Raw genomic sequence first — 27,996 nt, 5'->3', positions numbered from 1 at the left:
GAATGGATATATTTTGTAGTTGGCACAATCACCACATTGGTTCCTGTGATGTAAGAGCTATCACAGTGGGGAAAGCCAAGTCAAATGGCACCCTCTGAAATAGCCCCCTCTGCTCTTAGTCAAGAGGTTGCATCAAAAACAATGTCATAGTCTAGGAGAATGGCAGAAATTATGGTCACTCTTAAAGATCTGAAGGAGGGAGGAGTTGTCTCCATTATCTCCTCATTTAATTCACCAATTTGGCCCTACAAAGCCAAGACATACACTGGAGAGTGATCGTGGACTAAGTGCAAATGGAACAAAGTCATAGCTGCAGCCATAGCTGTGCTCCATGTGGTATCTGTACAGCAGATTGACCTGCTTCAGGTAAGTGGCATGTAGCCATTGATTTGGAGGATGTTTTCTTTCCCATACTCATCAGGAATGAGGACCAGAAGCAGTCTGTATCTACCCAAGATGGATAACGGCATACATTTGCAATCTTTTCCCAGGTCTATGAAAACTCTCCTTCCATTAGACCAATGGACTATAGGTCCATAGACTCTATGTCCATAGAGACTTTTACTGGTTGGATACCCAGGAGAACATCACATTGGTCCAGGTATCGATGACATTAAGTTAATAGGACCAAATGAGCAAGAAATGGTAAAACAGAGAATGGGAGATAAACCCTATGAAGATTGAGGAAACTACCCATCAATGAAGTTTTTAGTGGTCTGAGGCATGATGGAACATCTCCAAAGGAAAAAAACAAGTTACTGAATCTCATGCAATGCCTGGTAAACCTATTCAGGTTCTGGTGGGAAATGCTTGGGAGTGCTTCCCCAACCAATCTACCAAGTGATGCAAAACGCTGCCAGCTTTGATGGGGCTCAGAGCAGGAAAGGGTCCTGCAGCAGGTCAGGCCTGCCTCTTGGGCCATACAATCTGACAGATCTTGTGGTATTCAGAGGCATATGTGGTAGGAAAAGATGCCCAGTGGAGTTTATGTATGTCCCAGTTAAAGAATCACAATGTCAGACCCTAGAGTTCTGGAATAAGTCCAGGCCATCAGCCGTACAGAATTTTACACCATTCAAAAAAAAACTTATCCTCAAAATGTAGAATATACTTGTAACAGAATATCATTCAGCCTTAAAAAGGAAAGAAATTCTGACATATGCTGCAATATGGATGAACCTTGAGGATATTATGCTAAGTGAAATAAGCCAGATACAAAGGGACAGACACTGTGTGATTACACTTTTATGAGGTACTTAGAGTAGTCAAATGCATAGAGACAGAAAGTAGAATGGTAGTTGCCAGGGACAGTGGGGAGGGGAGAACGGGAAGCTACTATTTAATGAGTACAGAATTTTTATTTTGCAGAATGAAAAGAGTTCTGGAGATGGACGGTGGTGATGGTTGCACAGCAATATAAATGTAGTTGACACCACTGAACTGAACACTTAAAAATGGTTAAGATGGTTAACTTTATGGTTTGTGTTTTTTACCAAAATTTTTTAAAAAATGGTCATGGGGAGCAATTGCTCCAAGTGGTCTTCTGGGCCCAGGCAAAGATTGAGTACCTGACAATGAAGCAGCAAGTGACTCTGCAGCCAGAATAGCCCATCATAAGCTGGATTCTATTAGACCTATAGAGTCTTAAGGAAGGGCAGACCCAAGAGTAATCCCTTGCAAAATGGATGTGGTAGATCCAGGTTGGAGCATGAGCAGGTTCAGAAAGGGCAAATGATTACATAACCACATGGCCGGACATCCGTGCCATCCACCACCAGTTTCTCTCCCGAAAGTAATATGTGAACCACACGGGTGCGTCCTTTATGACCAGCTGACAGGGAAGGAAAAACACCAGTCTTGGTCACAGATTGATTCAGTAGATGGGTAGAAGCAGAAAACGGACAATAGTTGCACTACGGCCCCACTGAGGGGTGGCCCTAACAGCCGGAAAATCCTCCCAATGAGCAGAGTTTTGGGGCGGTGCAAAGGATCATCCACTTTATGTGGAAAGAGAAGTGGCCCAAGGGAAGACTGCATAAAAACTCACAGGCAGTGGCAAATGACTTAGTGGGTAGATCAAGGGCCCAAAAGGAGCGAAATAAGAAGACGAGGAACAAAGAATTCTGAGATTGAAGCATGTGGATGGACAAAATGAAGTGAGTATGAAGTATAAGGATTTTCATATCTCATGTTAAGGACACCACAGAAAAGACACTAAAAAATCAAGTAGAGAAAATGATTCAGCCCTCCCCTATCATCAGCTATCTCAGTGCCGGCAAAATATGTGTATGAACTAACTGGGCATGATGGCAGTATGGGGGTCAAGCATGGGCCCGACAGCATGAGCTCTCACTCACCATGGCTAATGCTGCTACAGAATGTCCAATATGCCAAACACAGGAACCGATGGTCCTATTATGGTACCATCCCTCAAGGTACCTATCACTCACTTGATAGAAGGTTAATTACACTGGACCCCTTCCACCCTGGAAGGAATGGCCATTCCTCTTGACTGGAGTCAATATCTATTCCAAGAATGAGTTTGCCTGCCCTGCCCTCAGAGTCTCAGTCAGCACCCTGCTTAGAGAGCTTACAGAGTCATGGATCCACCAACACAAGGTCCCACATTATGTCACATTGGACTGAAGGGCCTACTTTATAGCAAAGATGGTCCACCAGTGGTCTCGTGTCCATGGGGGTCTTCTAGTTCTACTGCATTCAACACCACAAAGAAACTTCCAGCCTGATAGACTAGTTAAACGACCCATACAAGGCATAGCCAATGTGCCAGCTGAGATACAATATCGTGCAAGGATGGACCTTTATCCTCCAGAATGTGGCACATACCATAAATCAGTGACCATTATGTGGTACTGAGTTCACAGTAGGTGAAATAAATAGGTCTGGGAACCAAGGAGTGAGCGTGGAAGTGGCCCTATACACCATCACTTCCAGTGATTTATTGAAGAATCTGCACTTCCTATCTCTGCAATTCTAGTTTCTGTGGTTCTAGACATCCTAGTTCCCAAGAAGAGGAACACTTCCTCCAGGGTATGCAAGAGACCCATTAAACCCTAAGTGATGAATGCCAACTTTGGGCTCCTCATGCCAAGAGACCAGAAAGCCAGGAGCGAAGTCCCCATCCTGGCAGGGTAATTGACCCTGATCACTAGGAAGAGGTAAGGCTGCTGTTACACAATGGAAGCAAGGAGGAACCTGGGTGTGTGGCACCCAGGTGGGTGCCTCTTGGCCTTCCCCTGACCCGTTTTGATGGTAAATAGACAAGTGCAGGAGCCACAGTCTACAAAGAGCAAGGAGACCAGAGGCTCAGACTCCTTAAGGATGACTCCCCCTGGGTCATCCTAACAGGTAAGCCACCTAGGCCAGGAGAGGCTGAGACTGAGGGAACTCAAGAACAGCTAGCAGGGGAGGGAGAAGATGAGTACCAACTGCGGCCCCAACACAGCTGCAGCACCAGGTTCATCCCACTAACCTTCCTCTCCTAGTTACATTTCCCCCGGAAAAAAACAGGAGAATCCTGAAGGGGTGAATTGACATGCAGCAAGTGCACCTGAGAGGCACAGGGACATCTGTGGTGGACGCTGTGGGACTGGCCAGAGTCCCCCTGCAGGGCTAAGGCACTCACTGCAGGTTGCACGGCAGTTGCCTACTTAGGACTCACTGTTGAGTCTCTTCCCAGAAACAGTCCTCAGCTGAAGGGAGCTGCCTGCCCCTGGGGGCAGTCTACAGCCATTGACTGGACACTGCAGGGGTACAACTTAAAAGACAGCTGGTCTTGAATCTAAGAAAATTCCTTTGAGATAGTATCAATAAATTGAGATTTACAGAAGATCATTCATTCAGCAAAGACTTCTTGAGCATATGCTGTGTATCTAAACTATTCCAGGAGCTTGGTGTACCTCAGCGAACTAAACACACAGGAATTCCTGTCCTCACAGAGCTTACCTTCTAGTGGGAGCAGACAGATAGTAAACAATACACACATTAAGGGAGTAAAGTATATGGTATGCTATGAAAAAAAAAGAGCAAGGAAACAGAGATAAGGGACAGGGAGAATAGTCGCCATTTTGAATAGTGCTGTCCAGTTAGACCTCCTTGAGAAGGCGACACTGAACAGACTTGCAGGAGGTGAGGGAGGGAGCTCCGCAATTATCTGGAGAAAAATACTCCAGACAGAGGGATTGACAGACTCAGACCTGGTGTGCTCAGCAGACAGCAAGGAGACCAGTGCAGCTGGAGGGGGTGATCGACAGGGTGTGTAGGAGGAGAAGAGGTCAAGAGGTAAACAGGTGGGAGGCAGGGAACTGAGCATGGCCTTGTCGGCCATTGTGTAAGGAACTTGACTTTACTCTGAGGGAAATGGAGAGGCATGGAAAGCTTTTGTTCAGAGGACTAACATGATCACTTCCATTTTAAAAGGACTTCCCTTGCTGCTTTCCTGAGAAGACACTGATCCGGGGCGGGTAGAAGCGTAGATGCCTGGAGACAAACTGGGAAACTCTGACAGTAATTCAAGTGAGATAGGATGGTGGCTCAGCGAGGTGGCAGTGGAGGGGATGAGAATATTCTAGATACATTTTAAAGGTAGAGCCAACCTATTCCCTAATGTGTTGACAGAGATGTGACAGAAAGAGGGGAGACATGGGTGATGCCAAGGGGTTTTGTGTAAGTACTGGAAGGACGTACTTTGGAGATGGGAGTTGGGGGAGGAGTGTCAGAAGTTTTGGACACATTACATTTGAGATATCTACTGGACTCAGTAGCAGACTCTGCTGATGCTCTGCTGCCAAGCCAGAAGTGCCTGGGTGTTTGTGCCCTGCAGAGAGCCACCCTTGGACAATGACTGATGAGTGCAGAAATAGAATAGCCCAGCTCCCAATTCTTGCACTGGGACGAATTGTGAGGCATAACTCACACTCCAGAGCACCTTTGTGGGGTCAGGGTGAAGCCACCCTCTCTGGAACTCTGCCTGATATTGCACCTTGCCTGATTTCCTCACCTTCTCTGTCTGTCCTGCTTCCCCCAACACCTTACTAGTATCTCCTAAGAGTATCTCCTTATGGATCACTTGTACACAAACCCTCATCTAAGGTCTACTTCTGAGGAACCAGACCTAAAATGACATCCAAGTAGAGATGTCAAGGAGGCAGATGGATATATGAATCTGGAGTTCAACAGAGGGGTTTTGACTAGAGAAATAAACTTGGATGTCAACCAGATATAGATGGTACTTAAAGGCATGAGACCAAATAAGGTCACCATGAGAGCAAGTTGATATTATTCTTTCATCATAGAGATGCCTTCATCTTGAAAGCAATTCAGGGGGGCAAAAAGTTGGCCTATTTCTTTTTAAATATTATTAAATTGTAACAATTATAATTGTAATCACAATTAATAGATTGTAATTACAATGTAACTATATATAAAATACAATTTTATAAGTAATTATAACAAAATGTCAGAAGTTGATACTTGTTAAAGTTGGGCCATGGGTGTATAGGGGATCATTATATCATTCTTTTTACTTCTGTGTATGTTTGAAAATTTCTAGAACAAAATCATAAGTGTTGGAGAGGATGTGGAGAGAAGGGAACTCTCATACACTGCTGGTGGGAGCGCAAACTAGTGCAGCTGCTATGGAAAACAGTATGGAGACACCTCAAAAATTTAATAATAGAACTACCATATGATCCAGATATTTCACTGCTGGGTATTTATCCAAAGAACATGAAAACATGAATGCGTAAAGATACATGCACCCCTATGTTCATTGCAGCCTTATTCACAATAGCCAAGACTTGGAAGCAACCTAGGTGCCCATCAAGGGACAAATGGATAAAGGAGATGTGGTATAGATACACAATGGAACACTACTCAGCTATAAGCAACAATGAAATCCGGCCATTTGTGACACTATGGATGGACCTTCAGGGTATTATGCTAAGTGAAATAAGTCAGAGGGAGAAAGTCAAATACCACATGATCTCACTCATAAATAGAAGATAAAAACGACAAGCAAACACATAGAAACAGAGATTGGATTGGTGGTTACCGGAGGAGAAACGGGGAGAGAGGAGGGCGAGAGGGGTGATTAGGCACCGTGTGTGGTGATGGGTTGTAATGAGTCTTTGCGTGGTGAACATATGTAATCTACACAGGAATCAAAATATAATGAAGTACACTTGAAATTTATATAATGTTATAAACCAATGTTACTGCAATAAAAAATGTTTTTAAATCATACAAGTAATATATAAATATGCTCTCCTTTAAAAAAGAAACAATCGGGGGAATTGAAAGAAGGTGGTCAAAAGGTACAAACTTCCAGTTATAAGATGAATAAGTACTAGCTATGTAATGTACAATATTATGACTATAGTTAACACTACTGTGTGATATAAATGAAATTTGTTGAGAAGATAAATCTCAAGAGTTCTCATCACAAGTAAAAAACATTTCTTTCTTTTTTTCTTTTTCTCTTTGTTGTATCTAAATGAGATGATGGATGCTAACTAAACTTACTGCATAATCACTTCACAATATGTGTAAGTCAAACCATTATGCTATATACCTTAAACTTATACAGTGATGTATGCAGTTACAGCTCAATAAAACTGGGGGGAGAAAGGAAAGAATTTCATAGTAAAATACCTGAAATAGTGCAACGTCCATCAACAGTAGGATATATAGATTATGGCTTATTGACACAGCAATGATTATGATGACCTACAACTATCCGTAATGATATGGATGAATCTTATAAACGTAATGTTGCAAGAAAGAATCCAAACACAAAAGAGTACAAATTGTATGGTTCAATTGATGTAAAGTTCAAAAATGGCCAAACTAGGGAGCTGGCCCAATGGCATAGTGGTTAAGTTTGGCACACTCTGCTTTGGTGGCCCAGATTTGCAGGTTCAGGCATGGACCTACACCACTCATTAGCCATGCGATGGTAGTGACCTCCATACAAAATATAGGAAGATTGGCACACATGTTAGCTCAGGGTAAATCTTCCTCAGGCAAAAAAGAGGAAGATTGGCAACAGGTGTTAGCTCAGGGTGAATCTTCCTCAACAACAACAAAAAAAGACAAAAGTAATCCATGCTGTTAGATAGGAGTGTGTTACCCTTGGGGGGCTATCGACTAAGGGAGACATCACTGAGATTTCTGTGACACTGGTAATGTTCTTTTTCTGGATGTCGTGCTGGTTACATGAGTGGGTCAACTGTGTGAAAATTCTTCAAACTATACACTTATAGGTTTTCTTTTCAATACCTACGTTATATTTATGAGTACTCTGAATGGGCTGAGAGTTTAGCCTGCCACAATCTCATGGGTGCTGGCAGAATCCAGGAGACTCCTGGATCAGAGACAAAGGACTTTATTATTCACAGCAAACATGAGCTTCACGTTGGCGTCAGTTCCCTTTGACTCTCAAGTACCACGGGGGTGACATGAAGGTGGGCCCAGGTGGATGCTGCACACACACGGGGTCTGCATCAGACCTGAAGAGCCCTGAGCTTAGGAAATCTCAGTCTTTTAAAGGGGCTGCAAGCAAATACTGCTCAAACTTGGTGCTGTAGGGGGTCATTATCTTTATTATACTGGACAGCAAACAGACCTGCCCTTGCCTCAGAAGGAGACTCTTTCTCTGTCTTGTAAAGCTGATTGCTGTACAAACATCCTTGAACAGATAGTCTGGAAGAAAAGTTGTCAGTGCCTTTGCTCACAAAACATGCAATATAAAATGAGACTCGCGGAGAATTGCCTCCTAACAATATTGCAATAAAAGCGTACATTTAAAATATCATTTAGGGGGCCGTCCCCATGGCTGAGTGCTGAAGTTTGCATGCTCCGCTTCAGCTGCCCAGGGTTTCACCGGTTCAGATCCTGAGTGCAGAACCAGCACCAATCATCAAGCCATGCTGAGGTGGCACCCCACGTAACAGAGCCAGAAGGGCCTACAACTAGAATATACAACTATGTACTGGTAGGGTTTGGAGAGAAGAAGAAAAAATAAGGAAGATTGGCAACAGATGTTAGCTCAGGTGCCAATCTTAAAAAAAAAAAATCATTCAGATAAATCATTACAGATGAGGCCAAAAATAAAGTTTCTTTGACCATTCCCCTGCTCTGAGTCCAGAGGTGATCATTATCTATTGGGTGTATTTCTTTCTAGAGCATTAGCTATACAATTACAAGTATCTACATCAATCTATATATATATATTTTTTTCAACCAAAAGATGAATACTGGCAAAAATCCTGAGAATAAGGATTGCACGGACTTGAGCTGGGATCCGTCTCTGAACAAATTCCCTTTGCTGTCAGAACCTGGTGGATTGGTGGGACAAGCCCTGCTCAACATCATGATTAAAATTTTGGGCAGATGCTGGAAGTATATATATATATACTTAACCAAAAGGTGATTTTTTTTTTTAAATCTGGAATTCTCTATGTGTGTGCATATACACAGAGACAGACAGAGACAGAGAGAGAAAGAATGATTTAGAGTACCGTGTGAAGTATGAGTTAAATATATGACATCATATCCTACATGTCATTCTGCAGCTTGTTGTTTTCACTTAACAAGTTCTTAATATTTCTTCCCTTCTTTCTTTCCTTATCTCTGCGTACACACAGATCTTCCTCATTCTTCTAATCTTCTGCATAATAAGCCATGGCATGGATGTACTACAGTTTAATTAAACATTCCTCATTTGGATATGTGCAGTTTTTGTTGTTTGGGGCTTTTTCCTATTACAAGCAGTGTTTCAGTGACTCTTGTCAGACAGGTCATTTTATACATTTACGCAAATATTTCCCTAGGATGGATTCCAAGGAGAAAGGTTGCTGCCAAATTGCCCTCCAAAAACACCATCCCAGTTATCTCACTGGTGGTTTAGGAGAGTGCTTACGTCCCTGAGAACTTGTCCCTCACACATTATTATTTATTTTAATTTTTGTCAATTGGAAAGGAGAGAAGAATGACATCCGTTTGGAGTTTTAATTTGCACTTCCCTGATCTTTAGTTAAGGCTGAGCATATTTTCATACCTCATTTTAGATCACAGTATCTTAACGTTTCTGTGCCGGAGACTGAAATGGGCACTTCGCGTGAAACACCTCATTTTATTCTCACAACCCTGGTATCGTAGGGAGGAAGGGGCTACTATCTTTTCCCATGTGACAGATGAGTAAACTGAGACTTAAAGAAGTTAGATAACTAGCTGGGATTCACACATCTAGTCAGTCTTTGTGGCAGCAAACTCTTCCTTCAATTAATTACACAATGTCTGTTCTTTTCTTCCTTAGTACGAGAAGTCAGACGACGGAGGGAGCAGTGACATGTCAGCTTCAAGTTTTCTCCTCCCAGCCTTCTTTGTAGGTAGAAACAGCCATGTGAAAGTCTTTCCCAATGAGCTGTAGACACACGTTGAGGGGTGGAGCTGCTTCCCGCAAGCTCCTTGAATGGACAGCGACTCACCTGGCTCTTTGCGGGGCCCTCCTCTCTTCTTCCCCCCTTCAGATGAGACTGCTGAAACTGCACAGCCATGACATGCCCATGAGGCGATCTGGAGGTGGAATCAGTGTTCTAAAAAAGGTAGAATAGAAAAACAAAAGAACCTGGGACATTGATAGCATCATGGGGCCTGTTCTATTCCAGGCTAGACTGCCTGCTTCTGGAACTCCCAGTACATGAGCAAGAAATGGCCCACTCTCCTTTTCTGCTATTGCTGATACAGTGACAGATGCAAGATTTGAACCAAAGCCAAGCCCAGGTTCTTAACCCTTAAACTACACTGAATCACTGCTTCTTATCCAGGCAACGCTCTCAACACAAAAAGGATGCTATTACCATAGTAGTCACCGCCAGGGACCATTGAAGACTGGAAAAACCCTTGTTCTTGGCTATTCTTCCCCAGGACAGTTGGAGTTGCACATCCTGCTTCCAAGTCAGAACAATTTCAACCTCATAACAGCAACAGAAGAGATAGTGCTTGTGAAGGATGAAAGTAGAAATAGCCTAGTACTGACTACATTTCTTTATCGAAAGTATCTACACAGGGGAACAGGGATTTATAGAAGAGAGCACCATGGCAAACGTTTACAACAGAAAGTTCCGACTCTGGCTTTACCACTGTATTTGCTGTGTGACCTTAGAAAAATCACATGATTTCTCTCGCCTCCCTTTTCTTACATGTTAATAAAACAGACTTTTGTGCCATAGGATTGCCATGAGAGGCCAGTGAGAAAATACACATAAAAGCTTTTCAAAGAAAGCAGCACTGCTCTGGACACACTATACAAATATTGAATTCCCGGTGTACATGGACTTCATGCACACAGAGCCTGCGGTTATCATTATTGCATTTTAGTGACCCCAATTTTCTCCCTCTTTTTTAGCCATTATGTCATGGGAGACCCCACGAGACAGGAATAATGTCAGAATGGAGCAACATTGTCACAATGAGGGGTAGGTGTGCCTGTGTGTGTGTGTGTGTGTGTTTAAGACTTAACCTATTTCTCATTGAGTTTCATATATTTCATGCAAAAGATTGCTGAATATTCATTGCCCTATCCAGTATCCACAGTATCCACGCTATTAGAAATGCATTGCTTATCTATATTTTTGAAATGTTGAAATAATTCAGTGTTGATCCTCTGCGAGATAGGTTTGCTACCTTTAAACTGAAGTGACAATAACACCCCAGCTGCCTTCGGTTTCTTTCAAGTTGTACTGATATCCTTGATGTCGCTAACAAACCAAAGACTCCCTGTGAGAATCCTGTATGTCACCATTAAATTGAAAAAGGCCCAAAATATCGAAATCTCACTTCTAGTAGGGCAGAGAAGCGAGAAAAGAGCAAACCGATGGTTATTCATGAATCACTCCGGCCTGCCATGATAAATACCACTGGCCTTGTTCTCCTCTTCTCCGGGCTTGTAATTTTCTCCCTGAAGGTGTTTCACCTGCACAGGAAGAACTGGGCTGGAGGGATGTCTAGTAAAAACGATTTTAAAGCCTCTTAAAACACAAAAGGCTGTGTGTGGGTGACAAGCCCTTCTTTTTGCATACAGTAACACAAAGTCCAATTAATCACAGCAGATTGGGGAGAAAAGACTAAAAACCATTTGTCGCGTTTGGTCTGGGGTTTTCTGGCAACCTAGTAACTAACATTAAGAGAAGATGAAATAAATACACGATGGAAGGACTTCTTTTAAAAGATTATAAGCGAATGGGTTCAGATTTGGGCTTCTGTTGCAACACTAAACACACAGATTCACCATCCAAATGTAGATTCTGCATGGAAGGTAGGGAATATTCGTGCCATTTCCACATAAAAGGCCAGGATGGTATATTATTTGGAATGAAATACAGCAGTGCAAAAATAACCAGTAAAAGTGTGGCTTCGGGGTGTTTTATTGTAGACTTCCGAATGTCCTTTCATTGTTTCAACAGGGAGTTGTCGTTGTTGCTGGCATTGACAGGCAATCCTGTGTGACATGTTGGCAAACAATTTTACTGTTTTCCTCTCTCTTCTTATGAATGATATTTATAGACTAGGAATTGCATTTGGTTCCGCTTGCCGACACAGTTATCTTCCTGGGCGTGGATTAAATGTAGATCTGGGTGTTGAAAGACATTTACATAAGTGCTGTTTGTGAACAGGGAGGCCAGTTCTTCTATTATCGCCAGAACATTTAAATCTTAATGACTGGCATTGTTGTCTAAAAGACGGTGTTTTTCCTGCTGAGAAACTGCATTAGATTCAAGAAACGGAGCTCATTTCCATTCTCTCAGCAGTCTCTCTAGAAATGACATGCAGTGCTTGAAACTGTTTATTTCCAAATTCAGGCCTCCCTCGCATCAGTCATCAGCTTCAATTACCAGTTTTCCGGAGCCGAGCCATCAGGCAGTCTGACACCAGGGTCCGGCCTAATTCCCACCTTCTCCAGAGTCAAGAGCATAATGTGCGGATGAAAAGGTGCAAAATAGCCTGGACTTCATTAGCATGCAGGGCCTGGCTGTTCATTTGCTGGCTGCGAATGGAAGTTCTGACACTCGGAGCTGGCTGCAAAATGAGAAAAGTCCTCTTCAGGGGAGATGGGGTCCTTGGTGGTGAGGAAAGGTCATCAAAAAGACAGCCACTGCCCTTGCTCCCTGCTCTCCAGGACTGCTTATTGATTCCAGGGACACCTCATTACACACCGGATCAACATATTATTGCCATGTTCTGGGACTGAATTGTTTACAAGTGTCTTTATCACAGGCAAAGGCCTGCCCGGCGATGCATGACTACACTCATTTGGCTGTGACCTGCCAATTATGTGTTATCCGATATGTTGCTGGGTATCTTGATCTTTGCCCGGGTCTTCTCCCAGCATCAACACAGTCCCATTTACTACTTCTTTCTAACCACTCTTTGGGAAAGTAGCCATTAGCCTGTCAGTGTGTAAGTGTGTGTATGTGTGTGTGCGTGTGTCCTCTGCTACAGGAAATCTGAGCTTCATTTCTCCATTGCTTGTTATGCATAAGGTTCATAACCAGCTGGGAGAAAGAAATTCTCTCCCTCTCTCTCTCTCTCTCTTAAGCACACACACACACACACCTTTTTTTTTTTATGGCATCCAGGAGAACCCACACAATTTGCAATCAGTATGCATGGCAGAAAGCATAATATGGCTTGTTAGTGAGCTCCCTCTGCTTACATATAGGCCCTATGAGAGAGCTGTCATATTTTATTTGGGCATAGCCATTGCAAAACACTGCACAGGACCATTTTAATCTTTCGTTACAGACACTTCTATGGCTCCATAAAAGAAAGAGTGGAATAGCAACTCGATTAAAAACTCAGTAAAGAGATTGTGCGACCTCTCTCCGCTCCCCAAAAAGTGGAAATGAAACCATAGTTTTGAACAAAGTGCATTCTGCAATGCAAACCTGATTTCCATTCCCCTCCAATGGTGACTACTGACATAACTTTAACGATGTTGCGTATTGACAGCTTCGGTTTATTTTCATGAATATTGCCTGAAGGAGGTTTAATGACTGCCAAACGTTTGGGCCATCTCAACCAAATACTAAATGGGGGGCCATTTCATCTGCATCTCCAATTGCCCTCAGGAATGGCTCTCTAATGGGTTTTCCAGTGAGAGATATAGCTAAGCAAACGCCAAGAAATTTGCCTTTATTTTTCCTGGAAGAATACATCCTCGGCAATGGGCACAAACTATGAGTGAAATAAAACTCAAGAATCTACCTGCCTTCAGAAAGGTGACATCTGTAAGTACATTCATTTCCAGCAATTTCTCAGATATGTCTGGTATCTATCTTCAAATTAATTTTCTCCAGGCATTTTTTTCCTATTTCCAATTTTTTGGAGAGGAGTTTTGTAAAATTATCAAATTCCTTTTGTTCTTTCCAAAATCTCTGGGTCCTGGCTTCCTGACAAATGGCCACATAAAGACCCCTCATGGGGTGCTTCAGCTCAATTAAAGAGTCAATGGAGAGATGTTTGCTCCACCAAGTGCTTGAGAACACTGCAAATTCTGCAGTGTCATCAACCTACAGAAAGCCTTTGGAAGAGAAGAAGATGACGGCAAGGATTACTCTTACACTCTTACTTTTTCTCTATTTTCTTTTTTTTTTTTTTTGGAGATATGATTGCACGTGGGAAGTTTGGTCAGGGGATAAAGACGGAACAAGCGTGACTGCTCACCAAAGTTCCCCTTCTGAGGAGCAAGTCTCAATGTGGAATGTGGTTGGGATTCACAGACTGAGGAAAAGGATGACTCTCAATAACCAGGGGTCATCCAAAAGGAAAGGGGCTTTCTTTACACACTTAGAAGAATTTGTAATAATGAAGCAGTGGGAATGCCCAGTCAACGGGCAGTTGGAGGTTGAATGTTCTAGGAAGGACTTCTGCCAATTTTTGCACCCAGTTCATCTGTTATTTCAACCACAAAAAAAGAATTCCTTTCTGTTATGGCTTGAACATCTTATCTTCTTTATGAATCCCCAAACTGGTGCCAAAATATTCTTTTCAATTAACAGGATGGACAGAAATCCTAGATCCTCTGGATTTCTTCCCTACCTTTAGGAATCATACATGCCTATGTTTATTTTCTGATGGTTAATGGAAAATGCATACACACTCCCTGCCAGCACAGTGGTGTGGTGAAATCATCAGACGGTAAGTAACAAAAAAAACAAAACTTGTTTTTAAAGTCATTTATTATATACAACTTTGTGCCAAGGAACTTCTAGAAACTTAGCAAACATTTACTTATTTATTACTCACAACAACCCTATGACTTAGGTATTATTATTCCTACTTTCCAGATGAGGAAACCTTTTCACACATCTAATAGAATTTTCAAATGTGCTCAAGGTCACAAGGCTAGTGACAGAGGCAAAATTTAAACACAGGCATGACCCATGGTAGAATCTATGCTCTGTTCTGCCTCTTCTAGAGCCAGCATCCATTACAAATTTCCAAGAATCCAATAAGCACATTTTCGGCATGCTAGCCAACATCAGTGCACAAAAAGTTGCCAGTCACGATAACGTGTTAAAACTGTCATCTTTTACACATCCGATATCCTTAGCCATGAGGTGGGCTGAAGCAAGCCTTCTTTGATTGACATAATAAAGAAAGTTTTGATCCAAAAGAGCAATTCAGGACATTTAATAAAAAAGTGGGGTGGGGGTTGCATGCTCAGGGAGCTATAGAAGTGTCCCCACCAGTCACTAGGAGCAACAGAGGAAGTCTTGTCAATCTTCAGCACTTAGACTCATCCAGTTTCCTGCTGATCTCCTTAGGCTGCTTCTACTACACACAACAATGATGCTTATTCCACTTCCTGTGGACACCATGGGCCAGTCTGTCCACAGGTGTACTCTGCCTTTGGAAACCTAGTGACCAAAGACACAGTGACAAAGTAGAAGACTGGATCCCAGAGACTGGAGGGATGTCCATCCTCTGACTGTAAACCCATACAAACGTGCCCATAAGTTTTGGAATCTTCCTTTGGCTTATGTTTCCATTTTTCTCTGCTGTCCTTGAGAATGCTGCCCACTTTCTAATGCCCAGGATAATGCATTGTTCAGAATGTCTCCTGGACAACTGGCCTTTCTGACACGAAGGGAGATGACAGATATCCTTCCTCTTCAGTCCTCCTTCCTTTGGTATCAGTGGTCTCTAAACTTCCAGCACATTCATGCTGCCCCAGTTTCTTCTATGAGAGAAAAATAAACACTGCTCTTATCAGTTAATTTTGCACTAAGACATTAGAGATTCAGATTTCCACATCTCCCCTCCACTTCCTATTCCATCTCCAAGAGGTAGTACTTGCACTTTCAGAGAGGGCAATGCTTGACACAAGGGAACAGTGCATCACGGGGGAGGGGTGGTGTTTGAAAAGGAGAAGCCTTCCAGGCACCTTCTAGGTGATACATTCCAGTCACAAACATGGCCATTCCTGCATGTAGATGTGCGTGTCACTTGAGCTTCCCTTAGGCTGGGAGGATTTCATGACTATTTGATTTTCAGAATAAGCTGTTGATGACTCTAGATAAATCTACTAGAAGTGAGCTTGATTCATCTAGATCTTAGCCCAAGGACATATGCATGCTGGTCACTCCCTCCACCTAGCCCTTACTTCTGTGTCCTTCCTTTGTCTTTGCACAGATGCACATTGAAAGTCCACTGTGTACTCCCACTGTGCAAGTGTTCTGAACTCTAACCTGCATTTTCTGGCCCCAAAGAGCCAACAATAAGCAGCAAGAAAAAGTGGCACAAGACAAGTGAATGACTAAGGACAAAACAACAAGTGTGTATAATAAGAGGTACCCTAGGAGTTTAGACAGGGCTAGAAGACCCCAGTGGGCTAGCATGATAGGAAAGGCTTCCCATATGAGGTAGCAATATGTCTTAGAGATTTGAATAAGTGGAAAGGGATGGGTAGGCATGATACAGTATCCAAATATGGCCATGTCAGTTCTTCCATTTCTGTACATACTTGCAGCTCCTCCCATCAGGAAGGGGAATCTATTTTCCAACCCGACCTTGTGACTGGTTTTAAACAATAGAATGATATGGGAGTGACATTTTGAGACTTCCAGTGGCACAGGCCTTAAAAGCACTAGCAGCTTCCACTTCTTCCTTCTTGGAGCCCAGCTGCCATGCTGTGGGGAAGTCCAGGCTGGGCTACTGAAAGATAAGAGGCCATGTGAAGAGAGGCCCTGGAAGATGAGAAGCCATCCTGGTCATTCCACATGAATAAGCCCAGCTGACAATCCATGGAGAAGAAGTGCCCAACAAGGCCTGCCCAAATTCCTGATTCATGGAATTGTGAAAAATAATAAATTATTGTTGTTTTAAGCCACTAAGTTTTGGGGTGGTTAGTTAAGGAGCAATAGATAACTGATTTAGTGGGGATAAAGGAGATTATACAAGCATTGAGCTGCTTCCACATGAAAGGAAGGCATGAGTAAAATGAGAATGCATGCACGTGGTATTTGGGGAGCCCTAAATTGAGTAAACCTATCTGGTTGGAGCAGACATTTCAGATTACCAACTAGAAGAATAAAGATTGATAAACTAGGCCCAGATAAGTAATGTGGGAGGGAGATCTTCAAGACTATTCGTCAACGCCCTCTGTAGCTGATGCTGTCAGTGTCCTGTCAGTAGACCCTTGTCCTTATACTTCAGTGCGTACCAGCTCAATATCCAACTACCAGCGCCTGCATCTCACTGCCTGGGTGCTTCTTTTGGCCCTGCAGCCCACCCTATGCAACAGGCCAGAAGTGCTGGGGAAACAATGCCTGTGAAGAGGAACCCTCAGCCAATGACTAAGAGGAGTTGGCATATAAATACCCCAGTTTGGGTGGACTTACTCTAAGGCAGGTGTCCTACACAGTTTCCCAGAGTTTTCTCAGTAGAATTAAAGCCCAGTTGCCCACAAAGGTAACTTGCTTTACAACGCACCTTAATGGCCATCTTTCCTTCCCTGTCTCTCAATCCCACTCATCTACTGGTTTTTCCTGACATCACCTCCCAATAAACTGTTGGCTTCTGGGGAGACCCAAACTACGATGCTCTCATTTTACAGTTAAGAAAAACAAAACCAAGATGCAGATTATTTTGGGTGAGTGCTGTAACAAAGTGAACAAAAATATGCAGTTTTTCAAACACTATAGAAATTTATTTGTCTCCATAAAGAGAGGGTGAGAAGGCAGACTCTGCTCCAGGAAGTCATCTTGCAAAGCCAGGTCATTGGAGGAGCTTCATCATCCTCAATTTGTGGCTTCCATTAGCATCATTTCCAGCCAGCAAGAAAGGACAAGAAGGTACAAGTATGAGATGACAATTATGCCCATCACTCCTACTTGCGATCCATTAATGAGAACTTAGTCACATGAGCTATATGTAGCTGCAAGGGAGGCTGGGAAATGTAGTTCAGCTTGGCAGCCATGTGCCCAGCAAGGAGAGAATAAATTGGTGAGAAGTGGCAGACAGGAGTCTCTGACACAGGAATATTAGGTTATTGCTCAAGTACTTGCAGCTAGTTAGTGGACAGCTAGAACTAAAGGCTTCTGCCCACCATTTTTTTCCTTTTACACCGACATTGATTCCAACCAGACTCTGGCAGGTCTCAAATGTCATGCTTAAGGGTCTGATATTCTGCAGGGTTCATCTCCCCTTACCAGAGAGTCAGCGAAGCAGAAGCTCTTGGAACCCCTCTCAAGTTCAGTCTACACTAGGCTGCTAGATTGGACTTTCTGGCTAAAGCAAATGTCATAGGGACCCATTATCCCTACTGCCCATGATCCTCTCTTTCAAGCAGAGCCAGCCAGTCTCACTTGGAGCCATGTTTTCCCTTGGTGCATTTTTTTTTTTTTAAATAATAATGGTGCTCTTCCTCAAGGAACTTTACTGCCATACACCAGAACAGTGTCTTTAAAACCACGCAAATCTACAACAATGGCATGAAGGGTGACCCTGAGTTTTAGGTGAAGCTCAACCTGTCAATCATAATCACAACTCCTGGCCAGGGGAGGGAGAGGCAAGACCCATGTGACTGGCTGACATCCATGATGATCAGAGGCACTTTACAGTCATCACTGAAGAATCTGGACTTATTTCCATGGCTTGCCATATCCACAGGCTAATAAGTGCTGAAGCTCTTTCTTTTTGAATCCTGTATCAGGAATGGAGATGCTCACCCAGCATCAGCACTCAGCACAGCTCATTTAAATATTAAAACAGAGGAAAATGAGAGCAGACAGGTTTATCTAAGTGAATCCTGCTCATAACTTTTACATGCTAACCCATATTTTTCAAATTCAGTTTTTGACTAGATTTGGGTTTAAGCAGGCCATATATGCAGAACTTGTCCTTCTTTAAAGAGCAATGGAAGCAAATGAATAGAAAGAATTTCCTTATTGGAAGAATTATTTTAATAGCTCTGCCCTGTTCTTCTCTCTCAAATTAAAAAAATAAAATCCTTTTATTCTCATAGAGATGACACTGAGTTTTTAAATCATTATTCTGCACTTTGGCCATTCTTTAACTTTTCCCAAGATAGAAAGCATATTTCTTTCACAATTAGGTTGGAAATAACTAGGGTATGTATTGTTTAAGCCACTGAACATTACCTTTGTAGAGATTTGAACTCTACAAAGTAAAGCAATACTCTAGATTTTTTCCCCGACAATTTCCTGTTATGCTCAGCAAACCTCCCTCCAAACGCAGACCTCAGTCTCGCTTAGGAGACTGTTGAAAATATGTGTCTAATGACCAGGAAGCCCAGCATTTATCAGGATAATCCTTCCAAACTCATCAACTTTAATAGTATCCAGACGGCTTTTCTGGAGAGGGCTCATTAGCAAAAAAAAAAAAAAATCTCAAAATTTCAATGTTCTGTGGCTTTACTTACATAGTCAAAATATAGTCAGAGTTCCCTGTCTCCTTGTTTAATAGTCATTTTCTGCCCATATACTGCCTTGAAAAATAGTCAAACAAATGTAAAGAAGATAAATATCAAGCATAAAAGAACTATGGCCTAAGGAGATGGGTTGTGTGCATAAAAATGAGTAACATCAGAGCTGCAGATTAAGAAACGGAATATGTTGGTGTTTAAAATTAGAATGATTCCCAAAAGAATTGATAATATTCCATTTAAGAAAAGAAATGTTTTCAAATCAGCCTGCTGAGTATAGAAGTCTGAATCAAAGTCAGAAATTAATAAAAACCTGCAGACAGAGACACCCAATCATAAATAACAGAGATGATTTGTATGCTTATAAAAGCCTGCAAGGCTTGGCGGTGTCCATAGTTCTAAGGGAAAAAAATCTAATGAAATGCAAGAAGAAAATGTTAAAAATAGAGTGAAAGCACCTGGTAGAAAAGCTATTGTCATATTCTTGTGACACAATGACTTGTTTTCTGGAAAAGCAATTCTTCAACTGAGCTCAGGCAAGCATTGTATTCATTGTAAACTTGTATATTTAGACCTGAAGTCTGAAGGGTTTGCCTGTATTTAAAGCTCAGTGCTACCCCAGGCTCATTAGAGCACAAGGACAGGGCACTATCATATTACTGCTTCAACACTACTCAGAACTTCGCAGTAGTTTTCAGTGGCTTCAAGTACTTAGATTGTCAGCAGCGTAGGAAATAGAAAGTAGAATACTGAATGGGTGAGGTGTATACATCAAACATGTAGGAATGTATAGACAAAGATAAGGATCCTAGTCGAACATCCTATTATAGCGAAGTCGGGGCAGAACAATTCCAGGGCAAACACAGAGTTGTAGTAAACAGAGCTGAGCTGCACACGTTGCAAAAATTAGAGTAGTCTGAGTCTCATTCAAGATCAAATGGCTCCTTTCTAGACTTTATATCAGGAAAAGGGCTCTGCTAGGGGTGGCAGGAAGATAAAGGAACATAATCGCAGTCATGAAATCTTTAGTGTAGGGAGAGGGATAGCATAGGAAAAGTGTCTAAATTCACATCTGTTTTGATAACAGGATGGCATCATTCTGCAAAGGCTTCCTTCCAAATTCCAGCCAACCCAACCTTTTGGCTGACATACCCCAGCTTTGTGGGAAGCTGCTAGGAGGATGGGGGCCCATCTCCTGGGGGTAAAGGTAGGAAGGAGGGAGTGTGGTCACGAGGAGGAATGGGGAGAAGTCACTAAAGGACTATATCCAGGAAAATAATCCACCCTTTTTTCTGGTGACTCAATTTGTTTTTTGTGTATTTATTTTTTGAATAAATAACATCTGCAGGTAGGGAGAACAGTGAAAGGTACAAGAAGCAATAGAGTGAAAAGTTGGTCTCCCTTTCACCCACCCAGCCGGTTCCCCTTCCAGGAGCAACCACCATGCCCCTTCCTTGCATTGTAGATACTTCCATATACAAGTTCAGTCACTCAATTTCAACCCATGATATCAAAAAGAAAGCTCCCCACCCCCATCCAGTCGCTCCCCAGCACCCGTCTCTCCCTCCCCTTCACGCTGTTCAGCAGGTCTGTTCATCTCAGGGTCTTTAATAGACGACCTGCCGACACTGTGATGATCCAGGCGTTTTTATTTTTTTTAAGGGGCAGGGTTATTACTTAATGATAATGACTTATTTTACACATTGTCGACTGCTGATGTTTAAAAGATAAGAAGACATTTGTCTGGGCGGACGCCTGAGGCCCTCGGAGGACACCGGGAGACGCTGCCAAAACATTTCCAAACTTAATAGTCATTGGCCTGCCAGATAATTCAGAAACTATTTGTATGAGCTGTTTATCAAATTATTAACCGCACAGATGTTGCTTGGCTGAAGAGCAGCTGAATCCCCTCTCTGGCAGCCGCGGAGACAAAGGTCTCCAGGAATAATTGGAGATGTGCATGGAATATTAAATTAATTTACTGCTCTTAATTCTTATGCAAATTCTGACCTCCGATGGCGCCTATCAATTACTCCGAGCGCAGTGAAAGCGAAGGCGACAGTTTCTTTTCTTCTCTTCGCTTTTTTTTTTAACAACTCGAAAAAGGAAATATTTGCAGTAAGCAAGTGGTAGGAGCACCGCGTAGCTGGAATTATTTAATTGAATCTCTAAGTTTTCGGGGATGTCAGTCGAGGATATAACCCCAGGACTCAGGGGAGAGGGCGGGAGGGGTGTGGAGGGCGGAGGAATTTGTAGGTTTGACTGCAAACCTGCGGGCAGCAGAAAAATACAGCAACGAGCAGGGACCTGTGATGGCAAATGAAACGCTGGCCTGCAGGCGGACGCGGGCCTTAGCGACCCTGCAAACTCGGCGTTAGCGCCCGGCCTCCCCGGGGCCACCGATTCCGTATAAGCAGGGCGCGATTCCGCAAACCTGGGTCCGGCTTGGAAGCACCTTTGCGCTGCTTTCCTCGACCGCTGCCTACAAGTTCTCCATCGGAGCTCTGGCTTCCTTTTATTTATCTTTTAAGGATATTAACCCGCCTTTTCCAATCTCCAACAACAACAAAAAAGATTTTATTCTTTGTTTGAAAAACCAAAGCACAACGCTGCTCATCCATGTTCAACTGATACCCCGGGTGGGCCGAAATATGATTTGTCTCCTGCGTGGAGAAGTGACACACACTCTTCTCTGAATTGAGCAAACGCCCGGGCTTTGTCTGCGCTTGTGGCTTAAACTCTGTGCGGTTCTGCGCCCCAGTGGTGGGTTGTAAACTAGGGTCTCCGAGTCTTTCATCATCTTTTTAATAAGGAAAACCAAATCGGGCGCATAATGTCATCAGCCCCGGCTCGACCTCTCCGGGACCTCGGCAGCCCGATGATGTCGCCAGCGGCCCCCGGCGCAGTCACTACGCGCCGCCTTTCAGCTCCTCGCGGCCCCCACAAAAGCCAGACAACAATATCAATTAATCATGCAGCCGGCAAACAAGGAGATTTATCCCGCGACAAACAGCCCCACCGAGAGCCGCTGAATGGGCGTGATTAGCATGTGAAAAGGCGAGCAAAACTCCGCGGTTCAACAGCTAAAGAGCAATTTGATGGGGCTGGGATGGGGAAATTACTTGATTAGCGTCCGTCGGAGGAAAGCACGGTTACAGCCCCTCGCCCCGGAATCCGACAGGGGAACAAAACGCGCTGGTAAACGCGGCGAAATGGAGGGGGAGCGGGCGAGGGAGGGTAGCGCGGGGGCCGCACTGCCTAGACGTGATCCCGGGTGGGGGCGGGAATAGTGAGCCAAGGGGATGACCTGCTGGCCACGGCCGGAGCCCGAGGCCAGAGCCCACAGGAGTCGCGACAACTGGTTCACACTGCCCTCACCCAGGGCTCCCAGGCCGGGACAGGGCGGACGCAAGACTCCCCCACGCAGGGCTGGAGGTCAGCCTTTAAGCGCTGCCCTGCTCTGGTCCGAAAAAGAGTGAGGGAGGCGCGTGCGGAGGGAAAGGCCCGCTCACGCTGTCCCCGGAGTCCCCTGCGGGCATGGCCCGCTGCGGCAGCAGCCTCTGCCGGCTCTAGGGCTCCGGCCCTTTGTCAGTCGCGGTGCCGGCGGCGCGGCCGTTCCATACACCGCTCAGCGCTTCATTCGCGCGGACGGAGAAGATTGGAGCTGGGAAGACGCGCTTTCCGACTCCTCCGAATTTAACCACCCTGTTCCTGCCTCCTTGAAAAGTTGTCGTGTTTGGGCTTGGCGTTTGACAAAAAAAAGGGCTCCTTGGCTGCACCCCCATGGGGAGGGGGTGGGAAGTTGGTAGGGAGCGCCCTAAGCGCGCTGGCGTGGCGGCGGGGCCCGGGGAGCGCAGGAGACTTGCAGAGACGCGCAGGGGGCAGGGCAGAGTGCCGCGAGGAGTGAGGGCGTGAGGGCCTTAGCGTAGGGACCTGGATGGAGCAGGCGCCGGGGCTTGACTGGGCAGCCCCGCCCCTGCCTTGGATCGGGATACACAGGGCCAGAGCTGGCGGCTTGGGAGGCTGTGCTTCCTGGCCTCGTCCCAGGCCCAGAGGGCAGCTCCAAACTCCTGCGGCCCAACACGGCCCAGGGTTTGGTTTGGATACACTCGGGCCTCGTGGACGGAGCTTTTATTTGCTGCAGAGAGGAGTGACTGGGCGAAACGCTAAGGGGTAGCGTGGCTCAGGGTCCGCAGGGCAAGGCCAAGTGGAGGGAGCGGGCACACTCAGGCCTCCATCACCCCACCCTGGGCAGAGGCCCACGCCTTCCCCGCAATCCCGACACTGCTCCGGAGCTAAAGTCTGTGCCGACCCTAGAGAGAGAAATTTAGTTTCCCACTCTCGACGCGCCTGTAACCTTCCTTCTGGACGCATTCCCACAACCTCTGCTCCCTGGCTCCTCCCAGTGCCAGGGAAAGGGAAAGGCTCCCACCCTGTCCCCAAAGGCTCCGACTAACTCCCTCCGGTTCTCAGGATCCACTAAAAGGGTCCTTCCAGTTCACGCTTCGAATCGAGCGCACAGGTGAGCCTCCGGGAGGCGGACTTCAATTTATCGGGGGGGGGGTGTGAGAGAATTTAATTCTGCCTTCGTGAAGTACATTAACACAAACGTAATAAAGACTTCGACAGACAGATTCGCCAAGGCCCCCGCTCGTCTTAAATTACCCTGCCCCTTGGCACAAATGAACCAAGCATCAAGAAGTCAAATCTTCTTTTACATCAAAGTGGAGGGGAGGGTGGATCACCCTCATGGAGCTCAACAATTGTCGCCCAATTGAACAGGGTGTCAATTAACAAACCATAGCTCGTGGCCGACTTCAAAAAGCTTAATTCTTTCTGAAATGTCGCTGGCGGCGGGGGTGCAGCGAACGCAGGTTCACCCCTCTCCTTTTTCCTTCGCCCTCTCCCTCTGCACTCTGCGCTGAAGCCACAGTGAGGCTCCCCCCTCTTTCTGGTCCCCAGTCGGACTCAGCGAGCCAGGGCTCCGGGCTTTGCGCCGGTGCTGAGGTCAGAGAGGGGAGCCGCGGCCCGCAGGCCTGGACAGCACCCGGGTAAGCAGGGCGCAGCCGCAATGGCTCGCTCCTAGCTGGGAACCCACGACCCGCGAAGCTGGAGAGCGCACTCGCCGGCCGCTGAGCCCCAGACCCGCCGCAGTCTCCAAACGCGTAAGCCCTGCAGGCAGCGCGGCAGGACGCACGGAAATCTGTGCCTGCACAGCGCCGATCTTTCTCCGCTGGACTCTAATGCGCCGCGTAGCCCGAAGCGCTTTCTCTCGGTGGCTACGGCTGTGCATTTTAATTCCAAAGCCCAGTGGTTGAATCATCTCTAAGTTGGCGGGCGAAGGGGGCGGTGGCAGGAAACTGGGTAGCTGAATGCCTTTGCCTGCAGGGTGGCAGAGCTGTTCCCACCAATAGCGACGGCTCAGGGCTGGCTTTGTAGTTATTTTTACAAGTTCTGCCCGGTGCCCAGCATATTGCCCTGAAAAGCAAGAGGCTGCTGCAATTTATTCCAATGAGCGGTTTTTAAGAAGCTGGCAATTTGAAACGGCTGGGTGTTATTTAGTGCAATATGAAATCAAATGATCCTATTTCTCAAATAACAGTGTCTGTGAGGAGAAGTGAATCCTCTGAAAGGGTAATTGTCAGCTGATGGTGTTTCCCATTATGCCCGATCTTGGCCTAAATGGTGTGCGGCAGCGGGGCTGAGAGCGAGGGCTGAAATCAACGCGCGAACTCGCGCTCTGAAGGCAAGAAAAGACAGCACCGCTCGCGTCCTGGTACGTTGAATAAACAATGCCACCCAAAGTGCCACCAGTTCGACGTCATTTTGCAGGTGTCCGATATCATTTGACATGAGTGATCTTGTGCATGAGAGAATAAAACAATCTCTTCCTTCTTTCGAAACTTTGGGAATCGTTAAAGATGGGAGACTACCGTCACCTTCACTGTATCCTGGCGTCGTTTAGTCAGACAACAGATTGACCATGATCTGGGAAATCAAACCTAGCTTGACGCCCCTTGTCCATCCATGTTAATATTGAGAACGTGGAGGCCTTCTGTCCAAGGACACACTTTTGTCTAGGATCTTCCCATTCTGGTTTCTGGAACCAAAATTTAATTTCTGGGAAAGATATTGTGTCCAGGAGGCGCCTGTTATTTACGCGGTATGTGGCACCTTTGGAGGAAAACTTGGCCCTGAGCTTTTAAATTGTCCTCCGTGAGCCCAGCCACTGTTTTGGGTGGAAACCACATAGAGGGGTTTAGCTTGTGTCTAGGAGAAGCAGGGACGAGGAGCAAACTTAAGGAGTGATTTTAAGGACAGGGACAAAAGCCGCAGTGCGTGACCTGTGTGTCTAGCCTCGAGGCTGTCAGTACCCCAGGGTCGGGCGCTGGAGAGCACACTGTTGATATCTGGGGCTACCTCTCTGCAGAATTATTCCCGGTTGCGGAGACCAGTCGCAGGCAGCAGCCTTGCCCGTAAACCCTTTTTACTTATTACTCGGGCGCCTAGAGGGGAACCGCCTCCTCTTTGCTCTAGCCCTCCGGCCTGGACAGAAGGGTCTTGGGCCACCTGGGCGAAGGAGGAGACAAAGCTTCTGGGCGTTTCCTCCACCTTCACCACCCCCGCCCTTCAAACTTTTTTCCTAATGAGGATTTGGTGTGTTCTAAATATCCTGGAATTGTAGGCACAGCCTACACCTTCTGCTAATTTGCAGCATTTCAGGCTGTGCCTCCTAGAAAGAATTTGTGGCTTGTTTCTGCTCTAGCTAGGCAAGTTCATTTTTATATTCTCTTTGGGTGTTTTGAGGTTAAATATATATTATATATATATATTTCCATACTGTGACCTCTGTTTACAAGTCCATTTGATTGTTCATGCTCTTTCCCCCTTCCTTGGTGCTTCTTCCAAAGATCTAGAGAAGCTGAGGAAGAAACGGTAATTCCCGCATAGCCGAGGAGCCCGGCCTAGGAAGCTTCCATCCCATTCTCAGAGGGAGGTTCAGCCACCGCACCTGTAGCCCAAGGCACTGGACCCCAGGCACGCCATTTCTGGAGCTCTCTCGGGCCTCTCTAGCTGAAGGAAAGCGGGTAGTCTAGGTTCAGTCGGAGGCATCCCCTCCAGGATGTCATTGCTCGGCTGAAACTCAGCCAGCAGCCGCCCTCCTGCCAGGCCAGGGCACCGCAGGACGCCCGGGCCTCCGGAGTCCGGGTGTGGCGCTTTCATTCTCTCCTTCCCACTCAGCATCTAAACAGCCCGGTCTGCAGTTTCCCAGGGTCTTCCGGGGACGTGCCTGCCTCTCCAGGGCCTGCCCTACCCCTGCTGAAAGTTAAGCCCTTCGATGCGATCACGAAGAAAGAGGCGACCCTCCCTCTGGCCCGCGAGTGGCCTCCCAGGGGCCCCTCCGAGAATGCCATCTCCCGCGCAGACCCGGCGCTCTGCGCTGCTGCGAAAGCACCCACCTGCCTCTTCGGGACAGAACTGCGCCGTGGCGGCGGGGACAGCCTGAGGGCAGCCGCCCTTACCCATGAGGGCCAATGCGGGGCGCAGCCTCCAAACCCGGGGTCTCACCTCTCCCAGAGGAAGGGGTGGACACGCCAGAGCCTGTCCTCGACCCCTTAAGAAGAAGAGAGTGGCAGCAAGGAGTCCCTCTAGTAATCTCGAAGGGGCTTACACTGGCTCCCCGCGCCTCCTCCCCAATCGGTCAAGCTGGGAACCCCGGAGGCTGCGCCTAGCGTTTCGTTAGCGTCTCTCCGCCTTCCTGAGGCTTTAGGCTCCTGCGCGGCTTTACATTCCCTTTCTCCCCGCCCGACGTGCCTGCACCCCGGACCCTGCCCGGCACGGCACCGGGCTGGGGTCCGCGGGCTGGGGAAGAGAAGGGGGGCTTTGGGTAGCTCGACCTGGCCGCCACATCCCCGCCTGCAGGGAAACCCTCTCAAAGTCCCGGCGCGAGGGATTGGGGGCCGGGAGGAGACCCAGCGGGGCCAGGAGTCTCGGGGTCCCTGTGGCGGACAGAGAGGGGGTTTAAGGGAGAGATGGTCCCTCGCCTGGGGCCATTTCCCCGGCTCTCCGAGCCTTTGCGGCGTGGGGAAAGAGCCGGCATCGCCCAGCTCCTCGGCTCAGACCCGAGCTGTCCCGCGCCCATACCTCTCCCCTTGGCTCTGCAAGCCGCCCTTTCCCCCACCCCCACCCCCGCCGCCCTCCCTTTCCGGGACCCACTGACCTTGGGAAGGCGCGGACCCGCGGCTGGCGGAGCCTCGCCCGGCGCTGTGCGAAGGCGCGCGGCTTCGCCCGCAGCCCAGACCCGCTGGCTCGGCGCCGTCGGCCCGCAGAGCTCCCCTCCCCCACGCCTTATAATTTAATCTCACGCGATATTAAATTATCAGGCCGCTCATTAATCATCATGCGAGTTATTGGGAGTGAGCACGCTGCCGCGTGTTTTGACAGCCCAGACCGGTTCGCGGGATCGGGGTGTGTCTGGTTTGGGGGATGAGGGAGGTGTCGAACCACTCTTGAGAAACACTGCGAGCCCCGCGCGGGCTGATCGGGCCTCTTGCCTGGAAAAAGGATTTGCTAAGGTGCAGACTAGGCTTCTGAGTTTGGTCGAGCGTTTGTCAAAAGCCCAAACGCATCCCTCCGGGAACCCTTTCCCTACTATTTGGATTTTGATCACGATGATTAAGACAGTCGGCGGCGTATCCATCAACAGCATCTTAATTTGCAGGTTTTCCGGAGGGTGAATTTAACCCAAATCTATGCATCTTCATTACCTATTGTGGATGGTGTGAAATTAATGCGTTTGAAATACAGATGAAATCATATCACTGAAGTCATTTCAAAGGACAACTTTTCCCCCAACTCGGAGAGGCTCTCTTGCCTTTTGCATACTGTAGATACGAATAAAGGAAAATAAATGACTTTTTTCAATTAAATCCTTAATTTGAGGTTTTCTTTTTAAAAATAATCCACATGCTTCACTTTAAAGTCTTTAGAAACTGGTGTTATTTTCTCCTATTTTTTTTCCTTTT

At 46.1% G+C, this 27,996-nt stretch overlaps 1 long non-coding RNA gene across 2 annotated transcripts in view; it reads right to left on the bottom strand.

The window, feature by feature from the left end:
• LOC123277370 (uncharacterized) overlaps positions 1–27,597 on the bottom strand; it is a 55,645-nt gene extending 28,048 nt beyond the window's left edge. For both annotated transcript variants that reach the window (XR_011494429.1, XR_006514268.2), the window contains exons 1-2: positions 27,192–27,597; positions 9,510–9,617 (exon numbers count right to left, since the gene is read on the bottom strand). This is a non-coding gene — a long non-coding RNA (uncharacterized lncRNA). The remainder of the gene's footprint in view (positions 1–9,509; positions 9,618–27,191) is intronic.
• Between the last annotated feature and the right edge of the window lie 399 nt (positions 27,598–27,996).

Source organism: Equus asinus, chromosome 15, assembly GCF_041296235.1.
Source record: "Equus asinus isolate D_3611 breed Donkey chromosome 15, EquAss-T2T_v2, whole genome shotgun sequence".
Classification (NCBI taxonomy): Eukaryota; Metazoa; Chordata; class Mammalia; order Perissodactyla; family Equidae; genus Equus; species Equus asinus.
The sequence above is the reverse complement of the archived record's forward strand: the minus strand, read 5'-3'. Positions and strand labels throughout refer to the sequence as shown.